Below are 10,248 nucleotides of genomic sequence, written 5' to 3'. Positions count from 1 at the left end.
CTGGAATGCACTGTCAAAAATAACATTTCTGATCAATGTGCCTACTAAAAAAGACAATTTTAGGCATCTGAAGAAAGTATTAGGCCAGGTTTCTACTTAGAAATATCCAGATGTAGGTGTTTTAGAAGAGACTAGCTCTTGTGACTACAGTGTCTGAACTACAGGAGTTCTTCATAGCAATTAGGAGCTCATGAACGGTGTTAGCCGTGAGGCCATGGTGACTTGGAGCTGCTCTGTGCACCCAAATGAAACATTTTAAAACTAAGTCTTCCTCGTAGAATGTGGTCTCTGAAAATTTAGATAAGCAGCCCACAGAGGCTAACAGGCTAGTGAGTCAACAAGTTACGGAAAAATACTCTCTATTAATGCCTTACTGATGTGTTTCATTCTTAATGCACCAGTTCCTGTTTCCTGAGCAATCTCAGAATAAAAGCATTTTTATCCTGGCCACCTTTGTAACTTCCCCTACTCAATCCATGGAGCAGAACATCACAGGTCATTCCTGAATTATTCACACCAGAATACTCAGTCCCAAATCCCTCACACTGTCCTTTTCCATGCTCCCTCTGTAACTCAGCTGGCAGTTTTTGCACAGAAAAATGCTGTGTGCAATACACCCAGGAAAGCTGTCTGTACTCTGGCTTCCTTTTATGCATGCCCCTGTAGAGATATTCCTTGATCAAATTAAGCTCAGCAAGAACCATCAGTTTTAAAGCTTTGTACTGGCTATACAGCCAGATTGCCAAGAAGTATTTAAGCATTTTCACAAATCCGTTAACCTGAATAATTAGTTTCTTCAGTGGGGTGCTTAAGTTTGTGTCACAAGGGGCGCTGGGAACCTAGCCAGGTTAGCATTTTGGTTTTTGATTCCCACAAGATACCCACTGCACTTCAGATATTGCTTAAAATCACTCCCCACAAAAGTACAACAGCTATCGCTGTCACACAAAATAAGCTCAATGTTCTATAAATTAAGAAGACATTCTATACTTCTAAGCTCAATTTTGAAACTATAGTTGCTTGCATTTCTACACAGCAAAACGGTAACTCATCAGGAGCTACAGAATGCTAGGAGATTCCCATTACGTATCAAAAGTATTAATTGACTTAACTCCCTTTTGTATCTTACAATACCAAAATGAAGATCTCTGCTTGTGCCACACATCCTCAACTCAACAATTGTATTCTTGGCAAACAAAGCTGAATGGTGAGGTTGCTTTATGTTTAGCCAGAGAACTCAGCTCTCTCTCACTCTCCAGGAATAACAGAGAATTGCCTCTAGTCCTAATCCCCCATTCTTTCAGATTATTTTTTTAATCTGTGGAATGTGGTTTTAATATGTGGAACCCAGTGCTCCTGTGGTCGAAAATCAAGCCTAATGGTCCCTAGTTCAAAAATGAAAGACCAGTTTCTTGGTCATTCCAAGCTTCCACCAGTTTGGATCTGTATCAAAGGCCATTATCACCAAACTCCGCAAGTTTTCAAACAAACCCTAAGAACACAATGAAACATCAAGAAAAATTAAAATGAACCGTAGAACAACTATTACAAGTAATGCATCTTGATACACAGGAGAGTACTACATGTAATTTAACTCATACCTTGGGGAAAAAATGCAACAGAACCCCAAAACATGAACAAAAAAAACCAAAGCCCAAACCCCTGAAATAGAGCAAACTCTTGGGCATCCAGTAGCTTTTAGTTCTTGCACTATGAGAGAGCCCCAGTAAGGGGCAGTGTAAAACCACACTGCTTCAGAGGATGCTGCCAGAGACTCCTGTGCCAGGAATTATAATCCCCATTCCTATACTGCAGCCCCTGCACTTGTGAAGGCCTTGCCATCCATTTGGACAGTGCCAAAAAGGTTTTGCATATGAAGAGGGGAACGTTCAAAACACCTGATGCTTACTGCAAGCGTCATTTGGTCTGCTAAAAGCAATGGCTACCCTTGCTGCAAATGTCACTAGCCACCCTACTGAAAAACCCAAGATTACAATTGGTAAATACAAGGTTAGGGCTCCCTTCCCAACAGAGGGTCCTTCACCATACAGCATAACGTAGGCTTCAGAGCAACTGCACTTCCTTTCTGCATACCTATCCTCTTAGTCAGCTACTGCCCAAAGCAGTACAGATCTTAAGCCTCTCAACAGCTGAAATACATCATCAATCTGGAAACATTCATCTTAAAATACTGCTGTCACTCATATCTCCTTTATAGTTAAATAAGGAAGAACCTATATCAGTATTTAACACGTGTTAAAAAAAAAAAAAAGTCGTCTTTGGCTAAAAAAAGAAGTTTAAAATTAGACTTTGGCAAACGAAGAAAGGCTTAAAAAGACCAAGCTTCCAACCCAACTCCTGAAAAATTAAAAAAAAAAAAAAATCAGTCCACAAATTTTCACAAGAACCTCACACACTCCCTGCATTCAACAAGGTTTAATGAGATCACCTGTACACACTGGTTTGGAGAAAGGCCAGAACATGCTCCAATCCTGATACCAGGCTACATGGTAAAGTTGCACCTTCTTCTGATCTAGCTGTTTTAGAAGAGCCTGTTTTTGACTAAATTAATTTCAGAAACTAAATGACTGCTTAGCCAAACTTAGTAAGAAGTTACCAGAAAACCAGATGAATAACCAAAAAGCTACAGCCCCTGACTGACAGCCTGCAGCAGAAGACCTTCACTTACGAGAATAATGTGAGAGGATTTTTCTTCCAGTTTAGGGAAGAAAACAAGATCTGAGATGAGCTAAGACAGCGACTCCAGCCCAGTGAAAATTAGTTTTAGTCTGGCTGCAGCTCATGCTCTTCTTCATTCCTGTCACTTCACACTCTCATGGAAGTGTTTTGCTTGGTAACAAAGGCTGATGTTTTCAGGGGCACTTCTCAGTCTGCCTCATGAACCTTCCGGCCACTCTGCAATCATCACCTTCCACACAGCTCGAAGTTTTCAATGGATGCCTCAGTTTATTCCACAGACTACCTGCAAGTATCTCAACAGCTAAGCTTACAAAGCCAGAGACAAATAAAGGTCGAGGTACAAAATTCTCTTTGTGCACAAATCCCAAGATCCTTAAGCAGTGTCCCAGGCAAAGAAATGATAAAAAATAAAAAAATAAAAATCCTGTTTCCACAGAGCAGGACCAGCAGCAAGCGTGTACTCTTGGAAGACTACAGACTTTCTACAGGACAATCCCTTGCAAGTATTCTGCCTTATGCATCACTGGTTAAAAACATCTAAACTTTACAGGAACCCAGCTCCAGCATATCATACAAAAGCAGCAAATTACCTTGCAGAGCAAGTCACCATGAGAAAAGGCGATCTGTTTATTATTTACATATCCAAATAAGAAGACGGTAACACAGCGAAAGAGAGAGACACTATGCAATAAACTGGTGAAACATTTCTACCCAACACAATATCTGCAAGCAGAAGCCAGTCAGGCTTTAGGGGTTCATTTTGGACTGTAGCTATCAGTAGCCATCACCAGTGCAAACTGTTGAGAACCTCCTGGCAATGCTGATATTTTCAATATGCCTGAAATGACATCAGTGCAAACCACATTTTTTTTTAAACAGAGGCTTGAACTCATGCAGTCACAATTCCCAAACGTGAGTGAAACCAACTCCCAGTATAACTAAGCCTTCAGATACAAGAAAAGCAACAGATGGAGTGCAGGAGAACCTTACCTCTCACGTTCCTACAGACTCAGGCGCCTGTGCCAACTGGCAGCCTCTCCAGGTGAGGCCACGAGTCCGTCTGCTTATGCAGCCACCACTTTCTGAGTGGCTTTAACCAAATCAGGTGGTGGTAACACTTCCCCTACAGATTGTTCATCCAAGTCTACCTTGTTTATTAGAGGCCCAGCCTTTGAATTCATCTGTATTAAAGCCATCCTCCCTGATTGGATTAAAAGTCATCACCCCTTTGTTTCTCCCTCCTTCAAAGAATTTGCACCTTTCTGATTAAAGCTACAGATTTAATTACTCTATAAAAACAATGAGGCTAATCACCCTTCAGTACAACTAATCTTCTCAAACTGTACTCACCCTAGTTTCCCAGATCAAATCTAACCTATTTTATCTCATCTGCACATCCACTTTTCAGAAACTGAAGGGAAAAGGACAACAGCAGTTCTGCCCAGACCTGCAGACACACAGGTCAAGAGGGGACCCCCCTGTGCAGTTCATTAATTTCTCCATCCTCCTGCAAAGGCCAAGATGCCCTTCTGCTACTTCCGGAAGATGTTTGTCCACCATCCCTTAAAAATCCCTACAAGTGCAGCCTGCCCACATTAATTTACTCTACACAGGCAAGTCCTCAGGGGAAAATGCACCTCCAGTCTTCCCTGCTCTAATTTGTGCCCTAAATACAGTTCATTCTTTTATGTCCTGCAACTCCTTCAGCCTTGTTTTCTACAGGCTAAACACCACAAATATTTCAGTCTTCCAACACAGGTCATGCTTTCTGCAGCCAGGATAGCTTTCCCTCAACCTCTTTTTAATGCTCTTCTTCCCTTGGAAGGGCAGCACTTCCAACGTGCCCAAAAGTAGACGCAATATTCAAGCTGCAATTTCAAGTTCTCTCGTAACAGAGTGGCTGCGTTTTTCTTTCAGCATCACAATGCTGTTGGCTTATGTTTAGTTTGTGGTCCACTAAAGACCTAGCTCCTTTAGTGAAGAGCTGTTGCCTAGCCAGTTATTCTACATCTCGTTCATGACTACTGCCACTGCAGCACAGCCTTCACACTCACTGCGCTGCATTTTATTAATTGCAAACACTTTAAACCATCAGGATCATTTTGAATTTTAATCTTGGCCTCTTCAGCATGTGGGTTTAGCATCACCTACAGATATAATAAGCATATATTCAAATCATTCATGAAAACACGATGTTGCAACAGAGATGGAAGATAGTCAAAGATAGTCCTAGAGTTCCACCTGGTATGTCTTGGCAGGTTAGTAGTGGTTCAATAATCCAAATTACTACTACTTGAAGTAGTTTGAATTTTTGAAACAAATGTCTCCTCAGGGGTAAGTGAAGAGGGCGGGGTGGGTGAGGAAATAGGAGTATGTTCCATTATACAGATGTACTAATGAATGACAAGGAAGGCTTGGAAAACTTCAGCTGTAAAAATAAATATTAAAAAAGCAGAGGAATTTATTATCAGCCATAGGTTCCCTCTCACTTCCCCTTTCAAAGGGAAGAAACTCACAGGAGTACATATTTTCATCTCCCTTTCTATAAGCACTTCTCCCCATGTAAATTGTAAGAATAAAAAACACACTTGCAATGAGCAGCCCACCTGAAGAGGTATGGATTGTCACGTAATGTAAACACCGATGGGGCAGACTGAATACTATGGCTTTTCCTCCAGATATCTTCCTTTTCTCCAGTGTCGTCCCCCCACTGCCCATCTTTATGAATGAAAAGAACTCAATATTTTCAGTTGTTGACTGCCTCAAATCTTGCAACTATTCCCTGTATAATATCCTTTCAAATGGATCAAGCCAGAGTAAATCAGGAAAAGCAAGAAGCACCTTCAACTAAACCATAATATCAAAATGGGTATTTCGTGTTTAAGAGTTTTTATTTCATCTTGTAAGAAAAAGAAATAAACAAAGCCAACCTGCCTTGAAATAACTGAAGGGTACAATGAAGTGAAAACAAACAGCTGTACCAGCACAGCTAGAAGGGGCTGCTGAAGTCACCTAGTTTGGGGCTGTTCTCTAATTTAAGCAACTGGCCCCAGTTATTATTTTGTTGTGTATCAGTCTGAGATCACAAAGGCCCTTTATCAACCAGTAACCTTCATCCCTGTTAAGGTACTTGAATATTAACCAAGTCATTTCTCAGTAGGTTTTTTTGATCGAAGTGAGCAGGGGGAATTCCTCATGTGGTGATGGTGGGGGAGTAATTTTAAGCCTTGAAGTATTGCACTCACTCTCCTTTGAACCCTCTCCAATCTTCCAACATCCTTTTCAGATCAGATCAGAATTAGTGACAACATTCTGATATCGTTCTCCCTAACAGCATACACTAAGATAAAAATCACTTCTTCCTTCCCATCATTGCTCCTTGTTTATAAACAAGATCGTATTTCTGCTTTTATCCTCACCATCTTTAGAATAGTTTTTTCTGTATTTACAGGCTGTTTGATGTAGCATTTTATCACCAACCCTTTAAGAGCTCAAGCTAGTATAACAAAAACCAGTTCTCCAAGCAGAATAATCTGTATTAGCAGAACTAGAAATTTGTTATGCATATACTCATCTAATCAACAAATTCTACAGCACAGCCAGTGGCAGTGCTCATATTACACGATTTGTCCAGTATGGCTCTACTCTTTAGGAAAAAACCCTATGACTTTCCAAGCTATTTTTCTCCAGCAAATAAGCTGGATTTATGTGCTTTAGGATAAAATGCAAGGCCATGCTTCAGAAAGAGAAAACATTTTATTTGAGCATGCTCAAGCATCTTGCTCATCACTATACTTCCTCCCCCTCCATCACCTGCAAATTTGTACCACACCAATTTTATGCTTATTTGCAGGCTGCTCATGGAAACACTATAAAGCCCAGTGCTGTATAAAAAAGATCTTTGCATAATTTCAATAGAAATATATTCCTCTTTGATGCCAACATCCTTCTGACATTTACTCTGAGATTCTCAATGTGTTTAATGCATGTTTTGTTGACACTACAGAGGAGTAATGTTCTAAAAATTTGGCTGTGAGGCAATATGAAATCAAATACCTTATACAGTCTGTTTTTGCAGTTGTGCTTTTGACCACTCATTTGAATGTTTTAAATAATACCAATTCTTTTTCGCTAAGCAATTGTTTTTTACCTGCCAACAAGCTTTAGCCACAGCCTTCTTTTAACTTGGAAACATTTGCATCTTTTCAAGAACAATAAAAGCCTTTTGTGTTTTCTTCACCAGAGACAGGCGTTTAATGAGCTCACTGTATTCTGTTGTTCAGCTCCACGGACTGAAGCAGGTCTCTCTTTATTGTCTCCTTAGCTTTGCTGGCTGGTACAATCATATACACGAATTTAATACCATACAGTTTGATTTCATCATTAGCTTTCAAAAACTGGGCATGTGCAAGACCATGCAGATCTAGACACAGGTACACATCGGTACAAAGCCTAGCACCTTAACTCGCACAGCCTGTGAAGGTGAGGTTGTGCTAAATCAGCCAGATTGCGCACTGAAGCACATTTCATCCTACAAAGCCAGCACACTTGATGAGCAAACAGCCGGGAATGACCAACTCATACACCACAAGATGAAGCAGCTTAAAAACTTGTCTGTCCATTCACCAAGAACTATAAAACCCCATGGTGAAATGGGATAAAAAACAAACAAACAAAAAAACACAGATAAAAAAGCAAAAAAAGCAACCCACCCCTACAACCCAAATCGAGATGCTGCTTATAAAGATGGGGTAAGTGCTCTAGCTAAAACCTCACCTGCAAAGGGAGAAGGAAGGATTAGTCTTGAGCCAGATCAGCTCCCTGATGCAGCCTGAGACATGCTCAGGTAAGTGCTAGCATTGCCACGCAGGAGAATTATTAGGGCAGGTGGACTGAGGCCGGCAGGACTGCCCCTTCTGATGTCAGCCAGCGTCGGTATCAGTTTAAGGCTTATGAATCCACACCCTTTCTAATTTTAAGCAGGTTACACGGAGAGCTTTCTCTTTTAACACACTGGGTGTAGTTCCCTAGCCAAGCTGTGCTCTCGGAGCTGGTTTTAGAAGTCCCCCCCCCCCCCCCCCTCGATTCCCCACTCCTCGCTGCTGTTCCCAGTTCTGCGCTGCGGTTCCTCGTACTCTCCGCAGCAGGCAGACCTGCAAGCCACGCTGCGAGCTGGTCATGGCAGCAGCTCTCCCCGCTGACTCAGTTTACAGCAAGGGCTTACAAACAGCTGCAGCGTGACCGCTGGTAATGCTTCCAGAGAGAGTTCAAGCCCAATATAACTATTGCTGTCAGAAAGGCATTCTCTCCCCTGCCCCCCTTCTGTGCGCACTCACTTGACCCCCTCCTAAGCCAGTTCAGCACACTGAACTGGGTGAAAACTAACTAGGAAAAGGGTTTAAGGTCACACGGCTAGGAGTGGGACTGCTACTTTCAGCTGCAGCAAGTCATCTGAGCAGCTCAGAGTGCAGAGTTCTGGCAGAAGGGATGGGCAAAGATAAAATTTCCATGGAATTGCATACAAATTTTATTCACTTCTGATGCAAAAATGGCTTGCTAGCTTCACTAGTTCCTGGCTTAAGGTTCCCATGGTTGGTATCATCTCAAAATGAAGTTTTTTTCCATGGATAATCAAGAGTTTATTGTCACTATTTAAAAAAAAAAAAAGTCCCTATTTTACCATTTCCTTAACTAGCAGCTCCTGACAAAAGACAACCTAAAATAAAAGCATCTTGCAAGATCCCACTCAAACTCCAACCCTTAACCCACTCCTCCTCCAATTCTCAAATACCCTTCTTCTCCAAGTCAAATACTCTTTATCATCTCCTTGAAACACATGAGTGACGTAGGCATATTATAATCACCTGTTCTGCTGTTATTCAATTCTCAAAGTGTTTCATGTGAAATAAGTATTTACCATCTTGAAATGGCTGATAAACTAGTTTCAGCTGAACTTGAAGGCCAGAGAACCCTCTATATGCAAAGGCTAATGATGAGGTAGAGGCACAGAGCTACAGAAAAATATCAACTTCACAGGCCTTGTTTGTTTTATCGCCTAGAGAAGGATGAATCCTCTGCTCTGCTGCACTTCTTAGGCCTCCTCCAGAGAGCTGCATGGTCATCAAGATGAGATCAAAGAGCTTGGAGCTGGAGTAGATGGAAGGAAGGAAATTTGTCAGTGAATTAATTACAAAAGTCTTCATTGAATTTCCTTTTTTTTGGTCCACCTCATGCCCTCTTTAAGGGGGAGAAATCATGGAGTAAATAGGACTTTTAAAAATTGATTATCCATATGTGGTTTGAAGGAGATTGTTAACACAACTGAAGTCAGTGCTTTTGTTTTGAAACAGAAGGAAAACGTGAAAATGACATCTTCACTATGAGTTTAAGCTACGCTCCTAACAATACAGCTCCTCTACTTGGAGGCAGCATTTCAGCAGAGGTGGGGGTCTGGCAGAGTAAGTTACAGCCAAAAGACATGTCATATTCCAGCTCTGCAGCTCGTCAGTGACACCCGCGGCTTGCCCCAGCTGACAGGGCTGCATCACACCATGGGGCAGTTCGGTGCTCCCCACTTCCTCCTGCCATCTCTTTTCGACAGGCGCTCAGTTCTGTCAGCTTGGGTTGCTTATACTGCATCGATCAGGCTTTTTTTTTTTTTTCCCCTGGAATATATCGAATGCTATTGGAGTGCGTTCGCTCTCTGTGCCAACAGCTGTGCTTCACGTACTGCTCTTCAAACCTGGCAGGGCTGAACAGTCTCAAACAGATTTGAGAGGAACAAATATCTTAGGGATATGGTTTAATGGGGACTGTTAGTGTTAGGTCAGAGGTTGGACTCGATGATCTTGAGGTCTCTTCCAACCTAGAAATTCTGTGATTCTGTGAATATACTCAGCACTTGCTTTTTTATGTTTGGAAGCACTGCAGAGGTATACTGACAATATTCAGAGTGGCACAGTGGCAGTTCAGTACTGAAACTAGTTTACTGATTAACAGCTGATATTTCTTTCAATCACTAACCCCCAGGCATTTAATTACGCTAAAATACTGCAGTCTCAGGTCCCAGTCAAAACGCCTTCTCGACACTCAGGGTTTTACCTCAGCCACTACTGAGCACCTATCTTCCCATTACTGCAGCCGTATTTCAAGAGATAAGCACAGATGTATGGCACAGCTTAAGCCAAATGGTGTATGGGATGACAGCATCTGTACAGAGAGAAGCCTGGACCTCAAGCTTGCGCGTGCAGGCAGCATGACGGAATAATTAAACGGGTCAGGGAAAGATGCCGTATCCACTGAACCCGAGCAGACCTAATGTACTGCAAGTCAAGTCCTGTCCTCTGCAGCTTTCTGGAAAAGCATTTTGAACACGTTCTTGTTCTCTCTGCGCTCTGCAGGGGCTCCTGCTCAGAGTTCTGCCTTGAGACTGTACGAGAACATAAATCTCCGTGTTTAAAGGTCAGTATTTCAAAGTGCTCCAAAACGCACATGTTGTTTTTAGAAGTAACGTCAAGGGAAGGAGTATTGGCGGCAAAAAGCAAACTT

General features: G+C 41.9%; 1 protein-coding gene across 4 annotated transcripts in view; it reads right to left on the bottom strand.

The window, feature by feature from the left end:
- CDC42EP3 (CDC42 effector protein 3) overlaps positions 1–10,248 on the bottom strand; it is a 33,716-nt gene that overhangs the window by 2,583 nt on the left and 20,885 nt on the right. Inside the window, exon 2 of one of the 4 annotated variants that reach the window (XM_072035658.1) lies at positions 8,739–8,847. The exons of 2 other annotated variants lie outside the window; for them this stretch is intronic. The gene's annotated coding sequence lies outside the window, so the exon portion shown is untranslated. Of the gene's footprint in view, positions 1–7,476; positions 7,633–8,738; positions 8,848–10,248 lie in introns of those variants that run through there. One more of the 4 variants, XM_005030285.6, reaches the window with a different exon arrangement.

The sequence above is a fragment of the Anas platyrhynchos genome, chromosome 3 (genome assembly GCF_047663525.1).
Source record: "Anas platyrhynchos isolate ZD024472 breed Pekin duck chromosome 3, IASCAAS_PekinDuck_T2T, whole genome shotgun sequence".
Taxonomy (NCBI): domain Eukaryota; kingdom Metazoa; phylum Chordata; class Aves; order Anseriformes; family Anatidae; genus Anas; species Anas platyrhynchos.
The sequence above is the reverse complement of the archived record's forward strand: the minus strand, read 5'-3'. Positions and strand labels throughout refer to the sequence as shown.